This window comes from Mixophyes fleayi, chromosome 1 (assembly GCF_038048845.1).
Source record: "Mixophyes fleayi isolate aMixFle1 chromosome 1, aMixFle1.hap1, whole genome shotgun sequence".
NCBI lineage: Eukaryota > Metazoa > Chordata > Amphibia > Anura > Limnodynastidae > Mixophyes > Mixophyes fleayi.
In genome coordinates, this window is record NC_134402.1 from 449,962 (window position 1) to 474,022 (window position 24,061).

Sequence of the window (24,061 nt, forward strand, 5' to 3'; positions counted from 1 at the left end):
AATTCCCAGTCTATTCTGAACACCTCACACCTCACAATATTGTTTTTAGTCCAAAACAGGCTCTACTGAGGCAAGATGTCGTCCTCATACTCATCCTCTGATTCCTCTCCCCCTACAGTGTGTACTTCCTCCTCCTCACACATTATCAATTCGTCCCCGCTGGACTCCACAACCACAGGTCCCTCTGTACTATCTGGAGGGCAGTGATGTACTTGATTGAGGAATTGATAATTCATTTTTATGAATATAATTTTTTCAACGTTGTGAGGAAGCAACTTCCTTCGCCGCTCACTGACCAGGTTCCCAGCTGCACTAAAAACTCTTTCCGAGTACACACTGGAGGGGGGACATCTCAGTTAAAAAGTAGAGCCAGTTTGTACAGGGGCTTCCAAACTGCCTTTTTTTCCTGCCAGTAACAATATGGACTGTCTGACATGTCTATTTGGATGGTGTCAGCAAAATAATCCTCCACCATTTTTTCTATTGTGACAGCATCCAATGCAGCAACAGTAGACATGTCTGCAATGATTGGCAGGTCCTTCAGTCCGGACCAGATGTTATCAGCATCCCCGCCAGCGGCTCTTTTAGGAAAACTGAGCTTTTTCCTCGCAGCTTTATCCTCCAAATTTTTGTTTTCCATTATATGTAGCACAAGAGAGCGTACCCCTAAGCCACACACACTTGGCATAGCCTTTAAAAATTATATGCGGCACAGGAGAGTACCACTGGACTTATACTGCAGAATCAGTGAACTTTGTAATATTGCAGTACCACTGGTGGACTTATACTGCAGAATCAGTGAACTTTGTAATATTGCAGTACCAATGGACTTATACTGCAGGATTGTTTTTGGATTTTTTGTTTTAATTTCTTTTTTTTATAATTATTATTTTTTATTTTTTTATATAACTTTTTTTTAATTTTTTTATAATTTGGGAGTAATGGGGAAATAACTATGCCCTTAGAAGGACAGAGCACAGGACACAGCACCACTGGACTGAACAGGACACAGCACAGGACCCAGCAGCACCACTGAACTCAGAAGGACAGAGCACAGGACACAGCACCACTGGACTGAACAGGACACAGCACAGGACCCAGCAGCACCACTGAACTCAGAAGGACAGAGCACAGGACACAGCACCACTGGACTGAGCACAGCACAGCACAGCACAGCACAGAATATAGCAAGGCAGAGGACCACCTAACACAACCTCCCTCTACCCTGATCAATGCCCGAGTGAAGATGGCGACGGCCAGCGGGGAATTTATAGAATCCGAGTATCGCGAGATCCGACAACGGGATTATGACTCGGAGCCTCGCTTTCAGTTTTGCAATTGGCGGGAATACCCGGATCTGTCTCGGATCCGGCTCGGATCGGCAAGGTTCGGGTGGGCTCGGATTTCAGATATCCGAGCCCGCTCATCCCTAATATAGTTTACCCAGATATAGCCCCCTCACATATACTTTTCACTGATATAGCCCCTTTTACATATAGTATCACAGATGTAGCCCCCTCACATAAAGTATCACAGATATAGCCCCTTTTACATATAGTTTTCACAGATATAGCCCCCTCACATATAGTTATCACATATGTAGCCCCCTCACATACTTTGCACATATGTAGCCCCCTCTCGTTTACCTTAAGTATCAGGGCCGGCGCGCTCTGCAGCGTTGCTCCACAGACCTGATCAGACAGACAGGAAGTGAATACTTCCTGCTTCCTGTCTGATCGGTGCACAGTGCTGAAGGACCCACAGTGCTGCAGCACCAGGCAGCCTCGCGATGCGTGAGGCTACCAGGTGCTTACCACTGACCACCAATTTTTGGATTGTTGCCCTCCTTCCGACCGCGCCGGGTGAGACAAAATAAAAAAAAAAAAAAATAGAAGGCGGCCTCGTTAGGCCACCGGCCTCCCGGGGAGCTTCCCGGTAAAAGTAATGGCCAATCCGCCCCTGGCGCTGTGGAATTAGTAGAGCTACATAAATACCTGATGATGATGATAATGATCAAAGCATCCACCTAGATAACAAATTGAAGCTCGGGTGTCTGAGAACTGGGACAGAAATGAAAGCATCTTTCAAAGCCCTAAAGGGGGCCAAGGCTGCGAAGGGCCAATTAACCGTGTCGGCTCTTTTACTAGGAAGGGCTGTGATGGGTGCCACCAGAACGAAAAATGACTGAATGCATCTTCTGTAATAGTTAGCAAAGCCCAGGAATCTCTGGATGGCCTTTAGACTAGTAGGAAGCATCTAGTCCTGAATTTCTTGAAACTTACTGGGATCCATAGAGAACCTCTTACGGGAGATGACATACCCTTGGAAGGTAACTTGGGTGACCTCAAACTCACATTTTTTTAGTTTGGCAAAAAAGCTGATGCTCGCGGACTTTGAGGAGCACTTCATGTTGACGAAGTTGTGTCAGGAAATGTGAATAGATTAATGGTTGTCAAGATAGACCACTACAAAGTCATAATAGCCATCTTATTAGTTATCAGTTTCCTCTAGACCAGACTATGAGAAGTGACTAATCTCTGTCTCCTCTCTTTCATCAACAGTGGGATCCGTCCCAGCAAAAAGATTTTTGAGAAGATCTGCTGTGGATATCCATCTTAAAGTAATGTCATAAGGCCAGTTATATTCGTGATTGATGTAAGCTCATTACCATTGTGGGTCACTATCACTCATGACCTATGGTGAAGAGGAAAAGAAAATAATTGAGAAGACATATATATGTGGACTTTTTGATGATCATTTGGATTATTTTATTTTGTATGACATATTCTAGTGCCTGTTGATCCACCTTTTTGTTATTTGCCCAGGAATTCCCACAGTACATTGTTAGTTAGGTCCTGGAAAACTACCAGAGCGTTGCAGAGACCAAATGGCATGACCAAATGTTTGTAGTGTCCTGAATGGGTATTAAAGGCGGTTTTCCACTCATCCCTGTCTCTAATCCAGACAAGATTGTAAACTCCTCGTAAGTCAATCTTTGAGAAGATCGTGACCTGTTTCAGCTGGTCAAAGAGGACCAAAATTAAAGGAAGCGGATAAGTAAAGCAGGTTCAGAGTGGAGCTGGCTCAGAGTGGAGATTGGGACAGGTGTGAGGGTGCATTAGTGTGAATAGTGTCAATGGAGAGAAAGCCAAGCTCTAAAAAAGAGCTGGATTTTCAGAGAGTGTCAAAAGTTTTGAAGGCTGCGGGAAAGCCTGATTAGGCGTCGTAAGGAATTCCATAGGAGAGTGGCAGGACGGGAAAAGTCTTGTAGGTGGGAGTGAGAGGTGGTTACCAGAGACGACACAAGGCACGGGTCAGAGTTAGATCTAAGAGGGTTGGAGGGAGGGTATTTTGATATGAGATTTGAGATGTATGCAAGGTTAGTGTTGTTGAGGGCTTTGTAGGTAAGGGTGAGAAATTTGAATTTAATTCTGGAGGACACAGGGAAACAGTGTAGGGATTTGCAAAGTGATGTAGCAGATGTGAGAGAGGAAGATCAGTCTTGCAACAGCATTTAGGATGGACTGAAGTGTGGATATATGGGTGTCAGGAATGCCAGATAGCAGGAGGTTGCAATAGTCAAGAAGGGAGATGATGAGAGAATGGATAAGAATTTTGGTAGCATTGTGGAATCGACAGGACTGGGAGAGAGTCTGGATGTGAGGAATAAATCAGAGGGCAGAGTCAAGTGCGACAAAAAGGCAGTTGAATAGGGAGACTGAGGAAATTGTGGTGTGACAGTGAGGGGGATTTGAGGGGAGGAGGTGACTCTGGGAACAGGGAATATGATAAGTTCTTTTGGACATGTTGAGCTTTAGGTAGCATTGGGACATCATGTGGAGATAGCATAAAGACAGTTGGTTACACAAGATAGTACATAGGGGAGAGGTCAGAAGAAGAGATATAGATTTGGGTGATGTCAGCACAGAGGTCGCACTGGAGGCCGAATGAGCGAATTAGTTCCCTAAGAGAAGAGGTGTACAATGAAAAAAGAAAATAACCAAGAACAGAGCCTTGTTGGACCACAACAGAGAGTGGGAGTGGAGGGGAGGAGGTGCCAGATGTAGAAACACTAAAGGAGCAGTTCATTAGTTAGGAAGTGAACCAGGAAAGAACTGTGTCACAAAGGCCAATGGAGTGAAGGGTGTGTAGGAGAAATGATCATTAGACGCTGCAGTAAGTAAATCATTGATCACTTTTGTGAGAGCAGTTTTAGTGTAATGTTGGGAACGGAAGCCTGATTGCAGAATGGAGTGAGAAAGTGGGTTTGGAGTAGTTTGGAGGCAAATAGGAGGAGAGAAATAGAGAGGTGGTTGGAGAGAGAGGTTGGATCAAGAGATGGTCTCTTTAGACTTGGTGAGATGCTTAAAGGAGGATGGAAATGTGCCAGTGGAGAGAGGCATGTTGAAGAGGGCACGCAGTGGGGGAGAGGGAGCAGAGTAGTCGTGAGGGAATAGGGTAGGGGGGACATGTTGTAGGGTGAGATGATGTGATGAGTGCAGGGATTTTGCCTTCAGTTAGTGTAGAGAATATATTGAGGGTGGATTGGGGGTTGGTGAAGGTAAGTTGAGTGCGTGAAGTGCGTGGAATTTGCATGAGGAAATATCTTGTCGATTGGTGTCGATTTTTGTAGCAGGTGGCAAAATCATGGGCTGTGAGGGAGGAATGGGGAACAGATACAGTTGGGCAGAGAAGTTAGAGGAAGGTGGCACAGAGGTGATGTGGGTTAGAAGACTGAGTGGATATTAGAAATTTGAAGTATGTTTGTTTGTCATTTGAAAGGACAGTGCTGTAAGATGAAAGGATGAATTTATAGTGGAGGTAATCAGGATAATGAGATTTCCTCCAGTGGCACTTTGCAGTGCGGGAGCACTTTTGCAGGTAGCGTGTGTGTTGGGTTTGTAATGATTGGTGTTTAGATCATCATAGACTGTGGGCCTGATTCATTAAGTAAGGCAAATACTGATATTTTACATTCAATTACACTGTGCATGTCCAGAAAAGGACTATACGCTAGTAAACACAAGTACATCTGATTAATCTTCGAACGCAAAAGATACTTTCTACAGCCTATGATTTCATGGACAGAATGGGGAGGGAAGGGGCTTATGCACGTAGTCAATGTCCAGTAAGGGCATACCAAGGACTCTTGCTCTCAGCAGTGTACAATTTAAGCTTTGGGCATCTCTAAAGCTGGGTACACACTACAGGGTTTTTGTCCAATAATCGGCTCAATCAACCGACATACGATCGCTTGTTCGAAAATAGGGTCAGTGTGTGTAGTGACACGATGGTCGAAAGTCTGTCCAAGTGGACGATTGTCACCTCATTTGGTTGGTCGTACTGTTCAATAGTTTCGTTCCAATCTCCTTTCCGTTGTGCAGTGTGTATAAATTTCCGACCGATCCACAACAATCCTCAGATACTTTCTCGACCTGGGAGGCGTGTGTATGTAAATTTGTGATGCCTGTCCCACATGGTGCGTTATCCGCACATCACTGACTTGTGTTTTGTATACATGTGTATTACACTTGTGTAAAGCACATGTGTTATCACCCTTTGCATCTATTTTGGGAACCTATTCATATTTACCCTTTAAACTTATACCTTTATAAACTATTAAACTTATAAAGTCATATTAATCTTGATTAACTAATATTTGTAAAATAACCAGAATAAACCACAGTGTTCATGCAACAGTTTTATTGCAGGAAAAAGTACAAACATTTTTATTGCAGAATATGACAAGTGAAAAAAATAGTATTACACTTTAAAGATACTAGTGGTTTGTGGCAGAACAGTTCCAAACAGCAGACACATTTCAACAAAGTTTTTTCAAGGTTTTTAATCTTTTTCTGAATGTCGCTTGGTTTTATATTCCCTTTGATTTCTTTACCTACGAAACAAGGAAATAAAAAATGTTTACCAATAAACTTCTATAACTGTAATCTATATCCAACACCAGAAATACTTTGATTTGCTCACCTTGCACACTGCTCGAGATCAGTTTATGTTGTGGTCCCTCTGGAACAATCGCAATGATACCGGGCTTAACCTCCATATATTCTGAAAAACAGGCGCCATTTTTTTTAATTATAAGGGTACAGCTATGTGCCCAAAGCATTTAGTTGTCTACACATATTCACTGAAATACCTTTCATATTTCAGGTGTTACATTAGCGGTATCAGTGGTAATCAGGCCTTCTCACCGTTCATTCTTGGTTCTGACAAAAAAAAAAAATCTATGTTATAAATCAGACGTTTGCATTGCTTTGTGTGAAACTAGAATGAAATAAAGTCCTTCTAACAGGTACACTACACGTGCTACTCACTTTTTTTTAATGTCGTAGTCGTACTGGTCCAGTACTTTAACCATCATCTCCACCTCTCTTGGGCTCATTGGCTTTGCTCTTCATGAGCATCTACATCCCCCACTTTAACTTTTTCAACATTTTTTGGCCCTTCCAGCACCATCTCTGTCTCCATCTCCATAGCTGCAACCACCACTGACACCTTCTCCTCACCCGCCATCTTCCCACGTTCCTCAGCGCAAGACAGGCTCCTCTGTCATTTTATACAGTCAGACATGGGCGTTCATTTCTGCTGTGGACCAATCAGTGATGATGCCCACAGAGAATGGAGCATTGTGGGCGATGCACCCATGTACAATGTATTTTAGAAAGGATTATACATTGTAGATGGGTGTATACTTACCTCAACCCCTTAACAACAGCGATTATGCCGTCAGCATGCTCAATGACGTCATCAGCTGCAGCCGCCTTCTTGCTTCATCGTCATTGGCTGCTGTTGGGGTGAAGAGGAGTCATCATCGGGCAGGGTTGGGAACCAGCTCCTTCGGAATAATCACGTCGGGGTGAGTCTTATCGGGGTAGTCAGCATCGATATGCTGACTACCACCGCCAGTGATAGTGGATGGTCACACAGAATATGTGATCAAAAAAATTCTTGATTACAAATTGTTACGGCTATCAGTATGAACATAAACTTGTAAAACAAGATGGAGAGGTCTTCACCTATAGCAGCCGCCTTTCCCAAGGAGCTTGACGCGCCCACAGGTGCTCGGATGGCCCCAGGTCTTATACTCAGAGTAGTACAAGTTTATGAAACGTACCGTAGCGCTGGGTAGTGGCAGATGGTAGGAGCATAGTCAGGAAACAGGCTGAGGTCACAGGTCCGAAGCAGATACCGTGGTCAGGAAGAGGCAAGATGTCAGATAGCAGAGGTCAGGGGCACAAGCAGAGATTTAAAGTCCAGAAAACAAAGTCCAGGGTCAAACACGGGTAATCCAAATAGCAGTAGATGCAGAGCACAGGAGCTGGTCAGGTAACAGAAGTTGCATACTATAACCAGCAGGGAGGCTAAGCCTTTTATACACAGATGACCCAATAAGAATACAGCCCCCACACATGCATAAATCAGTCAGCAGGCTGTTAATGGATTAGTTTTAATTGCGCATGTGCCCCGACTGTCAGATTAGCCAGGCCGCGGCGGTAAAGAATAGAAGCGTCCCGGCTGTTGCTCTGGTAACAGCCGGGACGTGTGGGCGAAACTGATGACACCATGATGACCGGGACGCCAAAGGCTGAAAGGAGCGAGCCGCGGCGGCAGCAGTGGAGCTGCGGCTCGTGACACAAATGGGTACAACGCCAACTCCACTATTTGGTTCACTGGAAGCGGTATGGTCCTGATGAAAGATCCTGGATACCTGCCAATGACGTAAGAAGAGCTTTTCATCAGAAGTTTCCAGATAATCCTAGATTAACAGGCTCCTAAGCCCCTCGTCAGGGGGGGGACGGGTAATATTAGGAACAGCAGGTAACCGCAGCTTTTTTTTTTTTTGAAGTGTTGATCTCAGCTTTGGTGTTATCACCAGCACTCCTCTCACCTGCAACTCAATCTGACACCTGCCCTGATTGGCTACTACTGGTTTAAATACCTGTCAGCTTCACTCTGCCTTTGCTGGTTATAGCGTTCACACGCTTACTTCTCCGTGCTCCTGTCTCTGTGAATAGTTGTGACCTCTGCTTGGATACCGACCTTGCTTGTTTGCTCGTGGCCCTGACCTCTGCCTGGATACAGACCTTGCTTGTTTGCTCGTGGCCCTGACCTCTGTCTGGATTCGGATATGAGGATTTCGGTGCAGAGTGAAGGGCATGAAGGTGAGGCTGAAGGAAAGGAGGTTGTGGTCGGATTTGTGGTATTATTTATATAATACTTGGATACAATTAAGTATTATAATAATTATATATCTAGAGGGCTGCTAGAGTTTGAGGGAGAAAAACACTATCCTGATGTTACAAGCCGCGGCGGTGCCCAGCCGCTGCGACTCACTCACCTGTGTCCCGGCCGTCGCTATGATGACTGGGACGTCACTTCCGGGTCTCGTCCCGGCCATTGCCTAGGCAACGGTCAGGACGCTGCAGTTGATAGCGCCGCGTCCCGGCATTAGGTGCATCCGGGCGCATGCGCTACTCTCCATGTGTATATTATTATGACAGTCCCTAGGGCTGATTTGTCCCTTGCCCCCTTTGGCCAGTGCGTTTATTAGGCAGGGAGGGCTTAGCCTCCTTGCCGGTTATAGTTCTGTCTGCCAGTCCTTATCCTGCTCCTGTGTCTTTTTTTAGGTCAAAAACCTTGGATTTTGACTCCCTGTGTATGACCCCTTGCCTGTCCCTGGATTCTGAGCCTTTGCCTGTGACCCTTGACCTTTTGCCTGTTTGCTGATTCTGAACCTTTGCCTGTGATCCTGATCCATTGCCTGTCCCTGGATTCCGAACCATTGCGTGTGACCCCGTGCTGTTACCTGACACCTCCTCCGTTGCTCCGTCCAGTCTGCAGATCGCTGGTCTGCAGCTGTTCCATGTGCCATCACCTGTACCCGTACGCAGCTGTGTGAGTATAAACTTATACTACTTTGAGTTTAAGACCTGGGGGCATCTGAGTACATGTGAGCGTAACCAGTCTCTACGGGAAAGGCGGCTGCTAAAGGTGAAGACCTCCTATACCTGTTCTATAAGTTTATGCCGCATTGGTTGTTGTAACAACTGAATACAACCGGACAGATGTCTTTTTTTGCTAGATTCTGAAACATGGTTACGGGAATTCAGCCATAAGAACATTAGTGAGGTTGGACACTGATGATGGTCAATAAGCCTGGCTCGGCGTTCCAATTCATCCCAAAGGTGTTTGATGGGGTTGAAGTCAGGGCTCTGTGCAGGTCAGTCAAGTTCTTCCACACCAAACTCTGGAAAGCATTTAATGGACCTTTGTGACTGGATCACTATTAAATAACTTTGGTAAAAATATATTTAAAGCTAATAGCACGGGGCACTTATTTATGTATGGCAATGCCAGTATTTTTGATATTGTGTTTATTGTGATATAGGAAATTGTTATTTCTTAAACCAGGCTAGAAACAGTTTTTTCCTGTTTTCACCTTACTAAAGGATATGCCTTATTTCTGATGCATATATCTTATACAGGCCTTTGTGGATGGAGGTCTTGTGTGTATTGGGATGTATTTAGTATGGAAGTGTCATTGTTTAGGATTTGTAAGTTTGCTTGTGGGAACCTCCAATTAGGCATATGTGCAAGGGAGTCTGATAGCAGAAAGTGCTAACGAAGTTTTGTGATGAAGTGTCATGTCTGCTCTGGCCAAAGGACCTGCAGGGGGTCGTTACTGTGGCCTTTTGACAGAGTGAATTTAATAGACAAGTGTAAATTTTGTTAGCCTTGAAATGCATGTAAATTTATGGTTGTGTCAATATAATATATCCTGTTTCTAAAAATAGACTATTTCTGAACTGTATAAAGAGGAGCTCTGTGAGCATGTTAGTGTTCTTCTGATTTTTCATCTGATCTGATCACACTGGGACCTTCCACCAGTGTGTGTGAGCAAATAAACCATCTTGCTTCAAAGACCTGCTTGGAACCATCTTCAATATCGTTGTATTCCTGTGATCTACAGATTAGACCCTAAACCTAATCCTCTGGCTGTCTCTGAGGTTTTGGACCCAATCATTTCCAGTACCACGGCTTTGTCTGCTACCCAGCAGCCCTGGTCCATGTAATAGGCCAGGGGGGATCCATTCACAGCAACCCGTATCCATAGTAAGAGGTCAGGGGTACCAGCCCAGGTACACCAGCTATGCTAGCAGCTTCAGTGACCCAGAAGAAATCCGGTTCTGGATGCCGGTAAGGAGTCCAGTGGTGGCAGCATTGTAAGCCCCTCCTACTTCGACAATGGCGCTTTTTTGATTACAAAAGGGAACGGTGACAAAGTAAGCCCAGCCGGTTCCCAGCAACAACAGACAGGGTGGCATAGGTGGTCCATCCTGTCACAACCTTGCTTTGTGCACTGGGGCATTGTCATACTTAAACAGGTAAGGGCCTTCCTAAACCGTTGCGACAAAGTTGACAGTGTACAATTGTCATTGTATGCTGTAGCATTAATATTTTCCTTCACTGGTCAAACAGTGAAAAACAGGTCCAGAGCAATACTCCTCTTCCACCAAACTTTAGTTTTCAGTATGCATTCGCAATCTCCTGGCATTCATCAAACCCAAATTCATCTATTAGACTGCCAGATTGTGAAGCGCAACTCTTCACTCCAAAAAAACGTGTTTCTACTGCTCCACAGCCCAATGGCGTTGTGCTTTAAACTACTCAATGGTTGGAGTTCATAGTGATATGAGGCTTGTGTGCAGCTGCTCGGCTTCGAAAACCCAATCCATGAACCTCCCATTGAACAGTTCTTGCCCTGACATTTCTTCCAGAGGCAGCTTGAAATTCAGTAACGTTGCGACAGAAGTCAGATGTTTACATGCTACGTACTTCAGCACTCAGCAGTCCCGTTCTCTGAGCTTGTGTGGCTTACAGGTTTGCGGCTGAGCTGTTGTTCTTCGTAGATGTTACCACATCACAACAACAGCACTTAAGAGTTGAACAGGACACATATTTTACAAACGTATTGGAATGGTGGCATGCTATGACAGTGCTTCATTGAAAGTCACTGAGCTCTTCAGTACGACCCAATCTACTGCTAATATCTGATTATGGATATTGCATAGCTGAATACCTGCTTTTATTCAACTGTTAGCAATGGGTGTGACCAATGTTGCCAAACACACTAAATAGAAGTGTCCACATACGTTTGGCCATTAAGTGTATATTGTTTTGAAAGTTATTTTTTTTTAAACAATGTCATCATAATATAATGAAGTATGTCTTTGGTATAAGATGAGCACAAGTCTCTTTAGCGGACATCCTGGTGAGAATGTAAGCTCTTTGAGATTCGCTGTCCTTGTCCAAGTAATAAGTTAAGGAATGTACACAGACATTGATGTTATTAAAGTAATTTTATCGTTTTCCAATTTTCAGTCACCTCAACGTCGCCCCCTAGACTAGAAAAATGCTGAAGACCAATGTATATCAATCGATTTTCCCTCTGCCAACTCACGTGCCATGTTCAATCCCACACGTTCAGCTACTTGGCTAAGTGAGAAGGGCAAAGGGGTCTATCTCTATCAAATATAACAGTATCCAGTACATGTCTGTCTAACAGTGAAAAAATATAAAACATGAAAATTTTACATTTTCTAGGGTTTCACATTATGTCGTGTCTTGTGGAAAAAATCCTTCTCCAATGTTCTACAGAGATGCATATCTGTATATCTAACCTCCAGCAATCTCCTAACCACCCTTTGTGCATACATATAAAGGCACATTTTGTACAGGAGACAAAAAAAACAAAAAAAAAACCCCACAGATATACAATCTATAAAACGTGAATCGTATTTCCACAACCCAAAAAAACTTTCTGCTTAAAATCAACAGCTTCTATACACATAAAACCAAACCCCTAGCTGCTTCTGTGACTTATGTCAATCTAGTGTTTGTCAATATGTCCCTGAGTCCGTCTGATGTCACAAATGTTTTAGCCCGATGAATGAGACTGTGTCTATGTCTTTTTTGTATCTCTATACAAGAGAAGAGATACTAACAGGGATGAAAAGAATGAAGAATAGGAGAGCAACGAAAAATAAGACTACAAGGTTTTGAATAAAAGGATTTGAAAACAAACAGAAAGGCAGAAAAGGAGATTTTTACTGTAAACATGACAGCTGGATTGGACACTATGGGAAAATGGCTCTATTTTATTCTACTAATCCCCTTGATTATTTGCTAAATTATTATCCCTCCCTATACTTAACTAAGGGGTCTTACATCAACCGTGCAATCCAGTGTCGTCTGTCATTAGCTCATATGGAACTCGGTATCACCATAACTATATACCTTTGTGACAGACTTCCTAGCTTATAATAGAGAAGTGAAAAATTAACTCTTAGGGGGGTATTCAATTGTCCGCGTATTCGCGTAATATATCGCGAATACGCAAAAAAATCAACTTCCTGGAAATTACGGTATTCAATTGTAATACCTAACCCAGTCCCTTATCGCGTAATATCCGACTTGTACGAAGTGCTTTTTTTTTTTTACCCTTTTCCCGCCGTTCGCGATTTCCCACCCACATTTCTATAAAAAAAAACAACTTTGTTTTGCAAAGTGCCATTTTGCAGAGATTTCGATGCTGGTGGCTGATTCCTGAGACCCTCTGGTTTTGTGAGCTTCTGGATTGTACTTTTTGCATCTTTATATACCTTTATTCATTATTTTCACATTATTTACATTGCATTACATTATATTTTGCATTACATTTTGCATTACATTATAGTAAGTTATATTTTTACACAGTACTAACACCACACACTAAATCAAACACTACACAACACCACACATTTTATTTAATAGCAGACATCAATATACTGCATACAGAAAAAGTGTGCAATAATCACAATTAAATAAAAGTTTAGTTACTTTTTAGTTCCAGCATTACTTTTATTTATTTCAGCTACATAGCAGCTACATAGCATACATATATCAGTATGTCTAGGGAGCATAGGGAAAATCTTCCTGAACAGGTACACCTGGATGAAGAAGATATCAGCAGTGGAGAAGAGTGGCAGCATGAAACAGAAGAAAGAGAGCGAGCACAAGAAAGAAGAAGACAGAGATTCCTTAAAAAAGTGGCTTCCAGACCCTCGCAGCAATCTACAGTGGCTGAAGAAGATGATGGTGATGATCCTGAGGAAGGTGGTAGTAACATCACCAGAGCACCTCGTTTCTCTGAGCAGCAGAACAACATCCTGGTGGACACGATAGTAACTAACTATGATGTTCTTTATGGTAAACGGGCATATGTCACAAGTCATCAGCAGAGGAACCAGATCTGGCGTCAGATCTCTGACAAGGTGACTTCTTGTGGGCAAGTTCCAAAATCTATTGAGCATTGCAGGAAACATTTCCGGGACTGTAAGCGGATTGTAAAGAAGAAGATGGCTGCGTCCAAGAGGCATGCAAAAGGAACTGGTGGTGGGAAACCTGTAAATATCACCATGAAACCCTGGGAAGTGAGGCTGTCTGAGGTCCTGGATCCTGTACTCGTGGAAGGTGTGGAAGGTGCTGTGGACACAGAGGAACCTTCAACATATTTATCAGAAGGTATGTATATATGTTTATATGTATGAGGAAGTGTAAATTAATTTTTTTTTATTTTTTATTAATTTTTTAAATTATTTTAATTTTAACACTGTTAAATTTAATTGTAGAGCCAACTTCCAAGCGGCCATCTAAGAAAAGCTCAAAAGGACGTCCTGACACAGCTGCCAGCCAAGTTGGTAAGTGTTTTTTGTTTAAATATATTTTACCAGTCACACACATGTACACACACACACATACATACAAACAAACACACACACACACACACACACACACACACACATATCTCATGTCTAAAATATATTCTCAAACGAAAATCATATGTTATCATTGCCCATGGTTATTGTTACTGTACATTTGTGTTGTTTGTATTCCAAATTTATTTTACAATGTACACACAGCTGTCAATTGAAATTTGTATACATACAAAGCAATATGTAGATGAACCCCACCTTGACAATAATAACATAGGATTTTGGTGTGTGTATATCATGCAGCCCAAACTTTTTTCAATGTAAATCAAATATATTTATAGTTTTTATATGCACACATTCTCAATCAACACTGTTTTATGTATACTCATTTCTCTTCATCTAAGATATACCCATTTTAATTATATTTTTGATATAGATGAATGAATAAACATTAAACAGGTGGTTGTGAATGTGTGCATATGATTATATATAGATATCTTTATTTTTTAGGTGTGTGTGTACATATATTAAAATATATACACATACATACTATGGTGTAAGAGACAAGAAAACAAACACACACATACACCAAAACATGTGAATGTTTTAGAACATAAAAAAAGTATATTAAAGCTAGACATGTATATATAAGCGTGTTTATTAACATATAAATGGATAAATATAGCCATAGCGGTTAAATTGTAGATATTGATCCATTTTTATCTTAATAATCACTCTTATATATACACGCCTATCTTTAATATACTGTTCTTATGGTCTAAAACGTGCACATTTTTTTGTGTATGTGTGTGTTTGTTTTCTTGTCTCTTACACCATAGTATGTATGTGTATATATTTTAATATATGTACACACACATGTGTGTGTTTATCGATGTATGTGTTAAGTCAGTTGTGTGTGTGTATATATATATATATATATATATATATATATATATAATGATCCTGTGAAAGAAGGCATATAAAGGAGGAGTTTGGTCTTGAAACCTATATTTTTTTTATAATTTAATTCTAATCTATTTAATGACATGGCTCGTTATTTAAGTATCCTGGACAAAAACATGCAACAATGCAAGGTGTGCAAGTCAGTATTCTGTTTCGCACATAAGTTAAATACTGCCTGTTTTTTCCTGTTGCACTAATTTTTGAGAGCTTATTTGTACACAGATGATATTTGTGTGTTACGTGAAAAACGTCAGTATTTTATTTTTTGGGAAAACATAATAATATTTTGCAGCCCTTTCATTGTAACATTATTTTGGCCGAGTGACCAAAATTAGCAGTTTATATAGGTAAATGGTTAATGAATCAGGCATTATTTTTTTTTGCCCAAACATTAGTCATGGGGCAATTTTGAAGAGTGTCGGGGGCAATTTTTGTTTTAAAAATATGTGTATGTCATCAATCAATATCTAAAAACCATTTGAATTTTGTTTTTTGTGTAGTTCAAACACACAAAGACATCCTACTCTCTAAGAAAAAAGGATCGCGTGCGACAACAGGTATTTATGAAAATATTTTTTTATTTTTTTTACAAAAATATATCTATGTCTTGTAATAATCTAAAACAAATCCCAAGAAAACGAACGAGTGTATCATCAGTTTCTACGGTGACTAACATCACAGAAAAAAGAAGAAGAGGTTGATTTTAAAAAAAAATATAAAAAAATCTTAAATTTATTAAAATCGGATTTTTGGCCAAATTTTTAACATTGTTTTATGTTTCAGAGACTGCATTTGAAGAGCAACCATGTAGTTCAAGGGCAGAATTGGCGTCATTACAGAACATTTCGGAATCCGTTGCAGGTGAATGATAGTCCAATATACATTCTACATTCAACATTGCAAAGCCTTTTTTTTTTGTTTATTTGTTAAATATTTCAAATTGTCATTAGGTTAAAATAATCTGTTGATGAGGAAATAAATCATTTACAATTAGATAATAATAGCAACATGTTTTATTGTTTATCCTTAGAAAACCTGAGAGAGAAGCAACAAGAGGCAAGAGCTGCAGACAGTGATGTAACCCCTATTGAGGATACAGAAACATGTGATTTTGCTAGAAATGGTAAGTAAAAATTTTCTTTGGACAAAAAATTTAAGTTAGCTACTATTTATAAAATTCATCATAGGCCACTGATTAAAGGTATATAGGTTAGTCGTTTACAGGGGCTTCTTTCACATTGGCCACAATGGGCAGGTGGCCGGGGGCCCTGCAGGCCAGGTAAGTCTTTCCGAAGCAGTACAAGAAAAATATTTTTAACTTTAGGACAGCTGGCGATCTGGCTCCCTCCCTGTTGTCCTCCTCAGTGTGGCGCTGGCAGTGCATTTTGGGTGACACATCATAACGCCCGCCAGTCAAGCATTGCGGAATGTGAAGGAGGAGGAGAACAGGGAGGTAGCCGGATCGCCAGCTGTCCTAAAAGTAAGTTTGTGGGGTTTTTTCTCTTTTTTTTTTTTTTTTGTCTTGCGCTGCCTCAGACGTATATGGGCCCAGGTGCATGTCTTTACCCGGGGGCCCAAATAGTTGGTAAGAGGGCCCTGGTCATTTAGGATATAAATCAAACGTTTTGTGTATCTACCAGTAAGTTTCCATCATTAATACAAAGTGCCAAGTTCATACTGACCTTATTATACATACAAATGTAACTAACGTCATAAAAAAATGTAATTATTTTTTTTTCCAGAATCAGAAAACTCCCATCAGTCTGGTTCTTTATCATTTTCACCAGAAATTCCTGTGGTTCAGCGTAAGTGTAGAGTCATAATTATATTTTTTATAATGTCAAACAATATAGCATGTTTCTAAATAAATAGTTGTGAGTTTCTATATGTATGTATGTATGTATGTATGTATGTATGCGTATATATTTTTTTTTTCTTTCAAAATAGCTACAACAACAACCACAGCTTTTGAGGCCCTCCAGCAAACATTTCAGCGTTTGGAAGACACTTCACAATCTAGAATACAACGTGGGGAAAGTGCACCTTCAACATCTAGTTTTCCTAGACTTACAACACTTGCAAGAGAAATGGAAAACTCCCAGGAAGTGTTTCTGAGAACAATGGAAGACAACATGAGAGGAATCAAAGATGCCATTGTTGGACTTACTGAGGAAATGTCGAAACAGAGGCAATTACAGATAAACACAAATCGAGACATTGCCACTATTCTTTCCGGAATCTTAGCCTCCCAAGAAAGAACCAAAGTGAGTATTGGAAGAATTTCCAATACTCTTGACCAAATTTCGCAGAACCAACAGCAGACTGCAGCAGCCAATATCCTCATAGCCACCAACCTTCAAAGTTTAAATGAAGAAATGCGCTCAAGAAGGCTTTTGGAAAACCTTTCGGTAAATTTTCCAGAGTTTAATGTTTCAGGAACCATCCCTCAAACAGGCCAACCACAAAGTGCTATAAGCAGCTTAAGGACCCCAGAGATACCCTTGGATTTGACAGTGCAGTCTGCAAGGCCAAGCCCAGAAGAATTGCAATCTGCATGAAGAAGACTACTATCATCTTCATCATCAGAGGATCCAGTGATGCAATCTACCCCCAACGTAAGTCAAATGTCTATCTATTTTTTTTATTATCTAATACTTTAATATTTAGTACGTTCACTAACCCAATCTATGGTCATATTTAATATTAAATAACAACATTTTAGTAACAATATATTTCTCTAATTTTTTTTTTTAGAAATAGAAGATATAATTGATCTGTTGATAAATATGGAGCAACAAGTTTTACAAGTTCTCAACGTTTGAAGATATTGGAATATTTCATTTTGATGATCACAATGAACCTTACATGTAAAAAGGTATGTATTTGCATATTTTTAAAAATTCATAAAGATATACATTTTATTTATATATATATATATATATATATATATATATATATACACATACATACATACATAGAGAGAGATAGAGAGATATATATACCCAAAACTTCCAATAGAGCGCTTGTGAAGGGCAGATATAAAAACTGACCAATACTTAAATTCTGTAGGCAGCTCCCCAGTCATTCAACACCTGTCTGCAGATGAGGAAGGTACCAGCCGGCGACAATCTAGACGTCTTTTTAAGCATATTGGTCTGGTTCATTTACGGTATCACACCATTGTGGCTTGTATTTTAGTTTGCAGCTGTTCATCTTGCCCTATGTCAGGAGGCGATATCTACTATCCAGGATTACCTTTATTACCAGGTTATTCGTGGTGCCATCAGAAGGAATTCATCATATAAATCATTGGCTCGATTACTTTGAATATCTGGTACGGGAATTATATATCTCTGGATGAATACGACAATGTATCGCTTATAATTGCACTGTGTGGCGCCCCCTGTCTTTTAATTTATTTTTATACATATATATACACACACATTTGTACATATATATATATATATATATATATATATATATATATACACATACATACATACATAGAGAGAGATAGAGAGATATATATACCCAAAACTTCCAATAGAGCGCTTGTGAAGGGCAGATATAAAAACTGACCAATACTTAAATTCTGTAGGCAGCTCCCCAGTCATTCAACACCTGTCTGCAGATGAGGAAGGTACCAGCCGGCGACAATCTAGACGTCTTTTTAAGCATATTGGTCTGGTTCATTTACGGTATCACACCATTGTGGCTTGTATTTTAGTTTGCAGCTGTTCATCTTGCCCTATGTCAGGAGGCGATATCTACTATCCAGGATTACCTTTATTACCAGGTTATTCGTGGTGCCATCAGAAGGAATTCATCATATAAATCATTGGCTCGATTACTTTGAATATCTGGTACGGGAATTATATATCTCTGGATGAATACGACAATGTATCGCTTATAATTGCACTGTGTGGCGCCCCCTGTCTTTTAATTTATTTTTATACATATATATACACACACATTTGTACATATATATATATATATATATATATATATATATATATGTATGTGTATATAGATATATAGATATATGTGTATATGAATGCCTATATGTATGTATTTAAAAAAAAAAATATATATTTTTTTTTAGTTGAAAATACACAGTTACAATGGAAAAATGCACGTAATCCTTCAATTACTGGAATATTTAACAATGTTAAGTGAAATATTTGTGTTAAAATTAATCTGATTATGTTACATTTTATATTAGGTATTATATATATATTTTTTTTCTGTTTAAATCCCTCAGACAAAAGATTTTATAATCATCTAATGGTCTATGCTACAAATCATGAAGTTATACCAAAGAAGAACTAACGACAAGAACTTAGTTTTGCCTATAATTAAACACGGTATGTTATTGAGATATAAATGCATATTAAATTGTTTTTATATGTTAATGTTTTTAACAATTGTAACATTCATTGTAAAAAAAAATTAAATGTAAAATGTTATTGATAACAGCGCCCAAAAAAAAAAGTTCCAGAAATATTATCAGTGTTTTTTTTTAAAGATAATACTTAATCCTAACGAAAATTAAAATAGAGGATTGATTGTTAATGATGCTAATGTTGCAATTTTTATTCAACTGTATTATGTTTTTTTTTAAAAAAATAAAAAAATTAAACACTTTTAATTAATTCACAGCCAACTGAAGAGGATAGAAGAACTACTATGAAAAATACAAGAAATTGGAGAAAAGCAAAGACCACAGAAATTAAATTGTGATATATAAATTTTATTGCACAAAGAAAATATGTAAATTATTAAAAGATATTATAGTTTTGTTTAAAACATGTGTCCTTCATTATTATAATCTAGAAAGATTGTTGTACAATATAATAGAAATATAAATACTTGTTCAACACATCAATTTGGTTAGAAAAAATTTATTAATACATTTTAAAGAGTGATTAACTTTTTGGGATACAAACAAACATTTCTCTTATAATTTAGGTTTTTGGTGGTATTTCAATAGTATACACTATATTTAACAAAAAACAAACAATAGAAGTGGGCCAATATTCCATGCAATCCAGAATCCAATTCCATCCAATCCAGTCTGCAATCCACAGTGAAATGGGTGTGACAGGTACATTTTGGAGAAAGGAAAAGAGAAAAAATGTAATTGCAGTGTGATTATGTGTCAGTAGTGATACTTTACATAAAGTTACATCACACAGAACATAGCATGGTGCAGTTTACATATGATGACACCCACCTGTCCAAGAAGCTGGCTCTTGAAAAGCTTCATGGCCTCGGTCTTTAAAATTCAGTTGCTGGATCCTTTTATCTTAACTAACAGTTATTAACATTAAAACATATTTTCAAATAAAAACATATATATATATATATATATATATATATATATATATATATATATATATATATATATATATATATATATATATATATAAAAATCCTTTAATCGAACGCCGAACAATGATTGTTGGAGCTATCTCCCACTAAATAATTTGAAGTCCTGAAAAAAAAACAAAAAAATAAATAAACTATTACTTATTAATTAATTTATATTTATAAAAAAAAAAATTATGACATTACAAAATTTACACTTACATGAGAAAAAATCCAAAATTAAACGCTTTCCTGTTTCCCGACCAAATGCTGTGGCTGAAGAAAGGTCTTGATCCTGTAAAACAGCAGGATCTATCTCTACCTCCAAATTATTTGCCAAACAGATATTGTGCAGAATGCTGCAAGCAATAACAATAAGGCAAACTTTTGATGGTGAGTACAGAAGCGCACCGCCGGACCTGTCCAAACAGCGGAACCGGCTCTTAAGTAGCCCAAAGGTACGCTCAATTACACCTCTGGTGGCTATATGTGCCGCTTGGTACCTTTTTTCAGCATCAGAAATTGGATTGGACACTGGAGTGAGCAACCAGGGCTGGCTCCCATATCCTGCATCACCTATTAAAAAAAAAAAATTTTTTATTAGTGCTCTTCTCATTTTAGAAAATCTCCCTCCTCAAACCTCTTGAACACTCCTGAATTCTGCAAAATAAAAGAATCATGAGAGGAACCAGGGAAGCCAACACAAACATTTAGGATTTTTTTTCTGGCATCACACACCATCTGCACATTCATGGAATGGAAGTGCTTTCGGTTTCGAAAGCTCTCTTCCATTCTGTGCAGAGGTGTGAGTGCCACATGGGTGCAATCTATTGCACCCAGGACATTTGGCATACGTGCCACACTATAAAAATTGGATTTGACCTCCTGCCATTCTAATTCAGACTGTGGGAATTTAATAAATTCCCTAGTATGTTTTTTCATGGCTTTAAGGACCTGGAACAAACTCCGTGAAAATGTGGGTTGGGAGAAACCCGCAATTACGGACAATGTCGGTTGAAAGGTTCCCGACGCTAAAAAATGCAATGCCCCAAGCAGCTTTGCCAATCCAGGCACAGCATGGTTTGTGGGGACTGTTGGTTCCAGGTCCTCTTTAAGGAGGCCATATAAAGAATAAATTGCAACTGAGGATAGGCGATATAATCTTATCACCTCATCCTCAGGGACCCCATCAAGTAACCGACGTGTGCGGTACAGACGGGGCCGTGGGACCCGAACCCTTGCATCAAGTAATGGAGCCACAGCATTCTCTCCCTCACTTGCAGCCACATGCACATCTACATTCTCCTCTATTTCCAAAGTATTTCTTTCCTCTCCCTCAACAAGCAAACCAGCATGTGCACATTCATCAATACATGCTGCATACATAAACTGCCAAACGTTTATTGAAAATGGCTCCATTACTAATGCCTTTGTAAATTTCTTATAAAAAAATAAATAAATTTAAGTATTAATTAAAGTATTAATTAACTATTATTATTAATTAACTACCTAGCAGTATAAATACTGCTAGATATTAAACTATTAACAGTTTTTAACTATAAATAATGCTAGATATTAACAATTTTATAGAAATAAAAATCCTTAACTATCTGCTAGATATAAATTTTAGATATACAAAACCAAACAGTTGTCTCAGTCTCCTCTTTAATATTTTCTCTCAGGTCAGTTGAATGAGAAATGAAACTAATGTTTTTAATTTTAATCCAGTGGGCTATACCATTTGCTTTTTTCTAAAGAGGGTGTATTTAAATATCATTTTACAAACTTTTTTATTTTCATGGGATTAAAGTTATTTTTATTACACAATTATCAAGTTAGAGAAGTTTAATGAGAATATTATCAAAAAAGCCCCATATTAAAATAAGTTTGGACATTAAAGGAATCATTAACGCTTTTAAAAGACCTTCAATGGTGCGATCGAAAACATGACTAAACGCGATTTTGTTGGACATGCGTTAAAGCGAAAATTTACATTTGAATAGCCTGCCTGCACTTGTTCTATGGGCTTGGTAAGATTTTGCGTAACATGTTTATTTCCGACTTAAACGCGTAAAATAAGGGGAATTGAATCGTGTGCACTCTATGCTAACGCGAAAACGCATTAAATATTATCGAAATCGCGAAATCAAGGCTAATTGAATACCCCCCAATATTTCTTTGCTTATTTTTCCATATTTACTCCATTAACTCACTGGAGTGAAAAAAACATCAAGTACTAGATCACCAAAGATGTTGCGTACCATTAAGAGATATTTACTGGAAGAAACATCTATACCCCTGTTTTTGCCTTTTTTGTGGAGGTCACTGCGATTTCCAACCCAGGTATCCCTTTTTCTCTCTTTACAGTACCTACTCATGTGTCCCTTTTTAAGGCAGTAAAAACACATCCTTGTCATGTCTGAACAATCTTTTGCTAGGTGTCCTATTTTATTGCATTGAAAACATTTCCTCAGCTCATGTCATTTCCTTTCCTCATTCCAGGTGTTATTATACTGTGGTCGTGTGTGCAGTCCCTCTAGCACTGGCATAATTACCACCATTACCCTATCACTTAGTGTCTTTCTGTTTATTTATTCTTCTATCGTGTCCTATAGCTGACTTCCTGAGAACATTTACAGTGATTGCTTTCCAGTGTGGTAATGAAGTTTGCACCCTGCTTTTCAAATTTTCCGAGGCCATCCATTAAGACAAACAGTAAACCTCTCTGTAGTGTACATTATATTTTATGTCTGATACCCAGTGTATTTGGCCATCGCTATTAGAGCCCTGGAAAAATAGTCCACTGCATTTTCACTATCCTGTTTGATAGTGAAAATTTTACTCCAGTCCACTACCACATAAGGCCAACTGAGAAATTATGCGGTTAATATTTTCATGGTCGTCACCCTCTGTTGAGGATCTATCCTCCTCCAACATACAATCCTTAATAAACTTTTGTATATCAGTATTGAGAGGAAGACAGGCCTTCAACACTACTCGCCAACCGCTATTAGTTGGCTAATACACATTACCATAATATCTAATAAACTTCTGACACTTGGCAAAATCTTTTCTAGGATCAGGGAAATCAGACATAATTGAAAACATATCAGATCTAGTCCATGGATCATGCTTTGCTACCTGTTTTAAGGAAACTTCACCGTCTCTGTCCGCCTTCCCATTGGGAACTGCTATTGTGCGGACAGGATGCAAACTTACTAAATCACTACATTCTAAACTAGTTGCTGGAATTGTGGTTGCAGTATAATGGATGTCCCCCTCTCTGTTAACCTTTACATTATTCTCACCACTTTCAGCCGCTGCCCTTGCTGGTGGGACCGTTCATTTTCCTTGTCCGTGTTGTGCCGCTTTCACATTACCAGCATGGGCAATGGCCGAACTGATGGTGGGTACATTTCCTTCTTCTAAAACATTACTTTTAACATGACTTAATACAACATACAAGTTACTGGTTACAGTTTTTACATTTTTGGCATCGGCTGTACTTATCGCCCCAACCAAATTTGTCGGGGCTCGCTCAGTACTCCACGCTTTGCAACGCACACTTCCGGAACGCTTATATTTTGACATTTGGAGACGGTCCTCTCTATAAGCAACTACTATGGGAACACTGATGATATTCTCATTGGAAGGTGAAGGCGGATTCCCTGCTCTATCAGTGTTTATGCCGTACACCTGATATCCCCAGCACTAGAAGACGGACTTCTTTACAAGAACCTGCTACGGGAACACTGGTAGCATTGTTAATGCAAGTTCATTTTCAATAGAATGTGATTGAAAATCTGCAAAGCCTTTGCATGCTCTGGACCTCTACAATATTTTGAGTTAGTAATTGCTGTTTATTTGGGATTCCAGTAGCGCTGAAAAACATCCCATATTTTAATATTTATTCACTACAATAAGACATGCATATGACTTAAAATCAAGTACACCGAAAG

At 39.3% G+C, this 24,061-nt stretch overlaps 1 long non-coding RNA gene across 1 annotated transcript; it reads left to right on the top strand.

Moving 5' to 3' along the window:
• Positions 1 to 13,480: 13,480 nt before the first annotated feature.
• On the top strand, positions 13,481 to 15,292 carry LOC142103623 (uncharacterized). Its single transcript, XR_012679404.1, has 3 exons — positions 13,481 to 13,581; positions 13,689 to 13,757; positions 15,236 to 15,292. It is a non-coding gene; the product is annotated as an uncharacterized LOC142103623 (long non-coding RNA).
• The last annotated feature ends 8,769 nt before the right edge of the window (positions 15,293 to 24,061 follow it).